We start from the raw sequence: 8,871 nt of genomic DNA, 5'->3' as shown, positions 1-8,871 counted from the left end.
AATCCCAGTTTTAAAGATGAATAAAATGAGCAAAAGGATTAATAATCCTAAGATCATATTGTAAACCTTAGAATTAGAATATAAATACACATTGTGTAAATTTACGACTATTCTTTACTTTCAATCACAACGTTAAAGTTTTTAATGCTTGCAATACTACCAGAAAATAATTAAAGTTCCTTGTCCCCAGCCCGCAGCAGCTTCAACTCAGCCTGAGAGGAACAAAGTGCTGTGGGAGCCAGAGACTTGGTGGTGGCTACATGGATCTGCTCTGCCTCCACCATCCTCTTTCCTGTTCAGGCCTTGCCTGTGTGCATATTTTCTTACAAAAGACAATTTAGGATCCACTTATTGATTCCTAGTGCTCCCCCTTTGCTCTTTGTTCCTTAACCTGCTGCCTCTATCCTAGGTGCTTCTCCCTCTCTGCGTGGACTCAGAATGCAAGGGTGGGTCACCAGTTTGTGCTTTTGGTCTTGGCTTAGCCCCTGCAGCCTCTTCTCTGCCAACTGTCCCATTGCTGAGTTCTCCCCACCAGAATGCCTCACTGCCTGCCATGGCGACAGCGACCTCCTTGTCGTGGTGGACAGGCATTGGCGCCGGTGTCCCCACCACTCTGAGGAGCCCCATGCAACTGTTGCAGCTGCAGATGGAGGACCTCCGTGAGTTCAATAACCCACTGGCCCTGTACATCAACAATGTGCACAGTCTGAGACAGAAGAGTGGGCTGCAGCTGCAGGTGACTGAGTGGAAAGAGGTACACAGTCACTAGTTCAAGGGACTCAAGGCACTATAAGAAACCAAGCTGGCCCATGCACGACAGGCGCTAGAGGATGCAACTCAAGAGTTGGCCAAGCTGCAGATGGAGTTGGGTAAATGCAAGACCAAGCATGGCTAGCTTCACCTCAATTATGCTAAGAAAGAATCTGATCTTAATTGAGCCTATATCAAGCTTTGAGAATGTGGAGCAGCACTGAACTCTAAACATGCAGCTCTAGCTACTTTACACTTGGTGTTCAAAACAAGTTTAGAGGGAGATTTAGAGGACCTGAAGGATCAGCTTGCCCAGGTGTTTTTGTGCCAAAAACACAAAGAAACTTTACTTAAAGTGGATTTGGAGAATCATTTTCAGAGCCTTCCTGAGGATTTGGAGTTTTGTAAAAACATGTATGAAGAGATTAATGAGACAAGAAAGTATGAAACACACTTGGTAAAAGTGGATTCTGGATGTCAGATTGAGTATGTGTATAAGCAGGCTCAAGTCCTTCATGAGGTGAGAAAGCAACATGACGCCCAAGTGAGGCTGTACAAGGAAGAGATGGAGCAGATTTACCATGCCAAACTTGAGAATCCCAGACTATCCTCGAGGATGAATACTGACTGCTACCGTCAACAGTGCCAGGGAAGAAATGAGGGAAAGTCCTGTGAGAATTGAAAACCTTTCATCTCAACTTTCTATTCTACAAAAGTCTAGATAGAGCATGTTTGAAAATAATTCAGGAGTTTGAGGGCTTGCTTGCAAAGAAAGAGAAAACATTCACTGCATGCTGACAAAGAGAGAGGGATGGGGAAATAAGGGATAAGGGATCAGGTGCAGCAACAGCTGAATGATTATGAACAACTTCTTGATGTTAAATTTGAAAGCTGTGCTTACAGGAAACTCCTAAAAGGCAAAGAGGAGCTGCTGAAGCCCTCTACAGGTCCTTCTTCCCATGTGTCAGTGCCCTGTGCATCCTCAAGGTGTAGTGTGTGTGCAAGTAGAGGAAAGCAGAAGGGAGTTCATGTGGAAGAATCAAAGGTCAGTAATAGTGTTAGCATCTTTCATTCCACCTCAGTCACTGGGAATGTGTGCATTGAAGAGATCGAGGTTGATGGGAAATTTATTCAATTGAAAAACACTTGTGAACAGGATCAAACAATGGCAGGCAGAGGTGATCAAGAAAATTGTAGACACATTGATGCTCACAACATACTTCAAGATATGTGCTGAAGGCTGGTCAGACTGTTTCAATGGGGGCTGCAAATGCTGGTGTCATGGCCAGTACTCCCACTGACCTCTTCTGGAAGAACCAGAATTCTTGGGCACTGGTGAAGATGTGTAGGTTATACTGAAAATTTTACATAGAGAGGAGGCTATACAAATAGGTGCAGTATTTTAAACAATCATACCTGAAGAGGAAGAACTAACTGGAGTGGTTGTTGAGGAAGAAGTATTCCACCAGCAGGGAGACCAAAAATCATCCAACAGAAGCTGTGCAATTATGTAAACTTCTCAAGTCAACTGCCTTCCTTAAGGCAAAGATGTATGATAATCCTTAAGGATATACAGTGCAGAGCCTTCTCAAAAGCACAGACTATTTTCATACTTCTTTTACATAAATTTTTAAGCTGTGAATCTGATGGCTTTAATTTCCTTTTTGACTGAAAATTTTGTAAAATAAATCATATCCATACACTTTGTTGCAAGATGTGAATTATTGACACTATTAACTGTGTACTGTGTGGAAAGGGTCACTCACAATTTTTGGCTTTAAAAAACATGTATTTTCTTTTCTTTTCATTTTTAAATTTCTTTGAGAATGTGAGGGAAGGATAAATAAATCATTGTTTGGCATAATTTGGAGATTGTTCCATACAGATTAGCGATCTGCTCTTGATTGTTTTCTGCTATAAAAAAACAGTGCTGTGAGGGATTGGGGAAAGCATTTTTTAATCTATTGAAATTCTGTACTGAATTTTATTGTAAAAAGCACTCAAAGTAACTTTTTTTAAAATGGAAAAGACATTTAGTAAGATGGTTGATGTTAATGTAATCATCATGTAAACACTCTGAATGAAGAATTGCACAAAATTTGGTTTTATGGTTACTTCTCTTAGATTCTTAAATCCGGAGGGGAATGAGGATGGTGTGATGAGATGGAGGGAGGGGCTTCTCTACTAAAATGCATCAGTAACATGTTTAAATTTTTATGTGACATTAACAAATAAAAAGGCTGCTTTAATATTAAACCCTCCAAAATTAAAGAGATAACAACTCAACTTTCTATACAGTTTTTATATAATTATCATCTATTATAGTTACATAAATCATTCAAGTATCAAACATTTCTAATTATGAGTCAAAAGAAATGAAGGTTAAATTCTAAACTCTCCTTAGTTTTTGTAAATCAAATCTATGATAAATTATAGAATACATACAGTATGCTTCTATGGTACCCAAGAATAATTTTTTATTATTTCATTACAAATAAGAATATTTGCATTCTAATTCCTGACTAGCTTAACTACCTTTATGTCACATAAAATTGCAACAGAAATAAACTGTATACATTCAAATAACCCCATTTTAGGAGTTTTATCTAAACCTATTCAAGTAGGTTTAGATTTCTATATTCATACTGTAATTCACTGTGCACAGTGTATACTAAATAAGTTTAGACTGTTTTAGGAATCACTTTTTGCTATTTTTGTAAGGTGAGAAAGACAAAATTTGGAGTTTCTATTTATTTAACACCGATTCACTGCAATATAGTCAAGCATGACAAAAGTGTAAGTACTTAGAAAATAGAATCTTTCAGAGAAAATAATTTATGTATACTTCATAGGTATTAAACTTTTGTTGAATAAAAGAAAAAGACAATACTGTATTTCAAATTCCACATACACAAATAGTATTCATTAAAGGTGATCATTTGTGGGAGTAGAATTATTTCATAAAAATAATATTAAATAAATGTGCAAATTATTAAAATGAATTTTATGTGCATATTTTTGGTGATTAGTTTTATTATAACTACACTAAAGATAAACCAATAGACCTGATTATATAGAAACACATTAAAATTATTTCTAGACAAATACCTAAGGACCATATCCAATTAGCACTGTGAAAATTATCAATCTAATCAATCATTTTTTTGTCTTCTTTAACAATCTGAAAGAATTGTGTGTATTCTACTTTTTCCCAGAGACAAAAACTATGAAACAAAACTTGGTAAAATAAATTTATTTAAAATACAGATATTTAAATAACAAGTGAATACACAAATAGCAAATAAAATGATTATTTCCCAAACTTAATTAAAATTCTTATATTTCACATAGTAACATAATGATCTACTACATCCTAGTAGGAACACAATTTAAAACAATTTCTAACACGTATATGGTCCATTTTACTGCATTAACTTTGAAACACTTTACTGCATTTATTTTTCAATGTGTTTTGGCATGAGACCAAATCTTTGTTAACTTTCTTATAGTCAAACGTATTTCATATATGAGAAATATTGATAGATGACCAAAGAATAAAATAGTACTTTGTAGACTTGGTGAGAAAAGTAGAGAAAGATTGTAATTTTGTGTTAAAAAAGTAATGGCAGGGGGGTTTCAAGATGGTGGACTAGAGGGCGGCTGCATTTCATGTTGCTCCAGGATGTAGGATTCAAAAGACGAGATAGTGAGAGACTTGGGACCAACTCAAAGCCGCCGGGTGAGTCTCTCCCATTGGGGAGGCGTCCCGGTTGGGGCAGTAGTCCCGGAATGCAGGGAACTTTGTGAAGTAGAGTTGCCGCGAGACACCCCTCCCCCCACGAGAGAGGTAAACACGGACCACTGGGAACATCGTAGAGGTGGCTGCTCAGCACAGCGCTTGGACACAGAGCAACCACTGGAACTCCAGGTGGCTGCCTGAGGAGGAGCTGTGTGGCGAGCTGTTTAGACTCAGAACAACCGCTCCTGAACACTGGGGGGCTACCCGAAGGAAGAGGAGGAATGTGGCGGGTTGCTTGGTGTAGGAGTGACTGCATCAGAGCTACAGGCGGTTGCCAGAGGAGGAGGCGAGTGGTGAGTTGTTTGGACTCAAAGCGACCACTCCTGAACACCGGTGGCCTGCCTGGAGGAGGAATGCGGTGGGTCGCTTGGTCTCCAAGCGACCGCTCCTGAACACCCAGGGGGCTACCCGAAGGAAGAGGAGGATTGTGGCAGGTTGCTTGGTGTAGGAGTGACTGCATCAGAGCAACAGGTGGTTGCCAGAGGAGGAGCTGCGTGGCGAGCTGTTTAGACTCAGAGCGACCACTTCTGAACACCCGGGGGGCTACCTGAAGGAAGAGGAGGAACGTGGGTGGGTCACTTGGTCTAGGAGTGACTGCATCAGAGCTACAGGCGGTTGCCAGAGGAGGAGGTGAGTGGTGAGTTGTTTGGACTCAAAGTTACCACTCGTGAACACCGGTGGCCTGCCTGGAGGAGGAGCATGGTGGGTCACTTGGTCTCCGAGCGACTGCTCCTGAACACCCGGGGCGCTACCCCAAAGAGGAGGAGGAACAGGGCGGGTCACTTGGACTCGGAGTGACTGCCTAGGGCTATGGGCGGTTGGCAGGAGGAGGAGACGCGAAGTGAGTTGCTTGGACTCTAGTGACTGCATCGGAACACCGGGCGGCTGTCCGGAGGAAGAGGTGTGTGGCACGTCTCTGGGTCTCGGAGCTATTGTATGGGGCTCCAGGTGGCGGCTCAGAGGAGGGGCCGCATAGCCAGGCAATTAGGTGCAGAGCAGGGTCCCAGGACCTAGGCGACTTCTTTTGGAAGAGCCGCACAGAGACACACCTAGGGGTGAAGCGAAGTTTCCAGGACTGCGGGCAGGTTTTCTGAGGAGAGGCAGCCTAAGGAGACTCGTCTGCGAAGGGTGAGGCTCCCAGGCCCAGGAAGTAGGTCCGGGCCCCTGGGAATGTTGCAGAGGAAGGCAGCCCAGCCCAGGCGGTAGTTGTAGATTGAGGGGAACCTCTAGGAGGGGTACTGACCAGTTAGACCTCCCCACTGGGTGAGTCTTCCCTGCCGGGTGAGGTTTTCCCACAAGGACAGTAAAACCAGAGACACAGGCAAAAAGAGGCCTTGCCTCATCCCGCAGCCTAGTTCCCTTTTGGATGACCATTGCTCAACATGTGGAGGCACCTCTGCCCACTATCAGGGAATATACCCCCCTGTAGCTCACCACCCCTAAAGAGGCAGTTTCCTTGTGGAGCACCAGATTATCAACTTCCTCCAAGACTTCAGGCTACTGAAGGATAAGAGGGGATATACTAGCAATCTTCAGGGACATTATAAGTCAATAGAGGAAATCTGCAATATCTTAATGATCCACTGATTCCTAATAATATGAGAAAACAAGGGAAGAAAATGCCCCAAACAAATCTAGATGTGACATCAATAAAATCCAACGAGAACATGGCAGAAGAAATGACAGACAGGGAGTTCAGAATATACATAATTAAAATGATCAGAAAAGCAAACGATGAGATGAAAGAGCAAGTGCAGGCATTGAATGATGAGATGAAAGAGCAAATGGAGGCATTGCATGATCGCACCAATCGACAGTAAAAAGAGCAAATACAGGAAGCAAAAGATCATTTCAATATAGAGTTAGAGATATTGAAAAAAAAACAAACAGAAATCCTTGAAATGAAGGAAACAATAAACCAAATTAAGAACTCCATAGAAAGCATAACCAATAGGATAAAACACCTGGAAGACAGAACCTCAGATATTGAAGACAAAATATTTAACCTTGAAAACAAAGTTGAACAAACAGAGAAGATGGTAAGAGATCATGAACAGAATCTCCAAGAACTATGGGATATCATGAAAAGGCCAAACTTGAGAATTATTGGGATTGAGGAAGGCTTAGAGAAACAAACCAAAGGAATGAACAATCTATTCAATAAAATAATATCAGAAAATTTCCCAAATCTGAAGAATGAAATGGAAAATCAAGTTCAAGAGGCTTATAGGACTCCAAATACACAAAATTACAACAGACCCACACCAAGGCACATTATAATGAAAATACCTAACATATAAAATAAAGACAGAATTTTAAAGACTGTGAGAGAAAAGAACCAAATTACATTCAGGGGGAAACCAATATGGATATCAGCAGATTTTTCAATCCAGACCCTAAAAGCTAGAAGGGCCTGGAACAACATTTTTCAAACTCTGAAAGAAAATGAATGCCAATCAAGAATCTTATACCCAGCAAAACTTACCTTCAAATTTGACGATGAAATAAAATCATTCCATGGTAAACAAAAGCTAAAAGAATTTACAAAAAGAAAGCCAGCATTACAGAACATTCTCAGCAAAATATTCCATGAAGAAGAGATAAAAAACAAAGAAGTAAATCAGCAAAGGGAGGAATTATCGTAAAGGAACTGTCAAATAAAGGAGGAACCAAGTTGTGTCAAAAAAATAAATAAATAAATACAATTAAAAAAAATGGACCAAATGACCAGGAATACAAATCATATTTCAATAATAACCCTGAATGTTAATGGCCTGAATTCATCAATCAAAAGACATCAACCGGCAGATTGGATTGAAAAGAAAGATCCAACAATATATTGCCTGCAAGAGACTCACCTCATAGAAAGAGATACCCATAGACTAAAGGTGAAAGGATGGGGAAAAACATACCATGCACATGGACTCAGCAAAAAAGCTGGAGTATCCATCCTCATTTCAGATAATGTAGACTTCAAGCCAAAGTTAGTCAGAAAGGATAAAGAAGGACATTTCATTCTGCTTAAGGGAAGCATAAATCAGCAAGACATAACAATCATAAACATCTATGCCCCAAACAGTGGCTCATCCATGTATGTCAAACAAATCCTTCTCAATTTTAGAAACCAAATAGACAATAACACAATAATACTAGGTGATTTAACATGCCTTTCTCACCACTGGACAGATCTTCCAAACAAAAATTGAACAAAGAAACCATAGATCTCAATAACACAATCAATAATGTAGACTTAACAGACATTTATAGTATATACCATCCAACCAAGAGCGAAAACACTTTTTTCTCAGCAGCACGTGGATCCTTCTCTAAAATAGATCATATATTATGTCACAAAGCTAATGTTAGCAAATACAACAAGATAGAGACACTACCTTGTATTATATCAGATCATAATAGATTGAAGTTAGAAATAAATGAAAGAATAAGAAACAGAAACTACTCCAACACATGGAGATTAAACAATATGGTATTATATGATGAATGGATAACAGAAGATATTAGGAAGGAAATTAAAAAATTCTTAAAGGTAAATGAGAACAAAGAAACATCATATCAAAATCTCTGGGACACTATGAAAGCAGTACTTAGAGGAAAATTTATTCCATGGAGCGCATTTAATGAAAGAAGTAAAACTCAACAAATAAACGACCGAACACTACAGCTCAAAGCCCTAGAAAAAGAAGAACAGACCAACACCAAAAGTAGTAGAAGACAGGAAATAGTTAAACTCAGAGCTGAAATCAACAAAATTGAAACAAAAGAAACAATACAAAAAATTGACAAAATAAATAGTTAGTTCTTCAAAAAAATAAACAAAATTGATAAACCTTTAACCACACTAACAAAGAGAAGATGAGAGAAATCCCAAATCACTAAAATTCAGAATGAACAAGGAAATATCACAACAGACACGACTGAAATACAAAACATAATTAGAAACTATTTAGAAAATGTATACTCCAACAAAATAGAAAATTTCGAAGACATCAACAGGTTTCTAGAGACATATGAATTGCCTAAACTGAACGAGGAGGACATACACAAATTAAATAGACCAATTTCAAGTAATGAAATAGAAGAAGTCATCAAAAGCCTACCAACAAAGAAAAGTCCAGGACCAGATGGGTTCTCAGTCTAGTTCTACAAAACCTTTAAAGAAGAGCTCATTCCAAAACTTCTCAAAGTAGTCCATAAAATAGAAGAGGAGGGAACCCTCCGAAACTCATTCTATGAAGCCAATATTACCTAAACCAGACAGAGACACATCGAGGAAAGAAAATTTCAGACCAATATCCTTAATG

At 39.4% G+C, this 8,871-nt stretch overlaps 1 pseudogene; it reads left to right on the top strand.

Annotated features, from left to right (window-relative positions):
- The first annotated feature begins 553 nt into the window (after positions 1-553).
- Positions 554-2,264, top strand: LOC124975577 (lamin-B1-like; annotated as a pseudogene).
- The last annotated feature ends 6,607 nt before the right edge of the window (positions 2,265-8,871 follow it).

Source organism: Sciurus carolinensis, unplaced genomic scaffold (assembly GCF_902686445.1).
Source record: "Sciurus carolinensis unplaced genomic scaffold, mSciCar1.2, whole genome shotgun sequence".
Lineage (NCBI taxonomy): Eukaryota > Metazoa > Chordata > Mammalia > Rodentia > Sciuridae > Sciurus > Sciurus carolinensis.
Note: the sequence above shows the minus strand (reverse complement) of the source record. Positions and strands in the feature narration are given on the sequence as shown.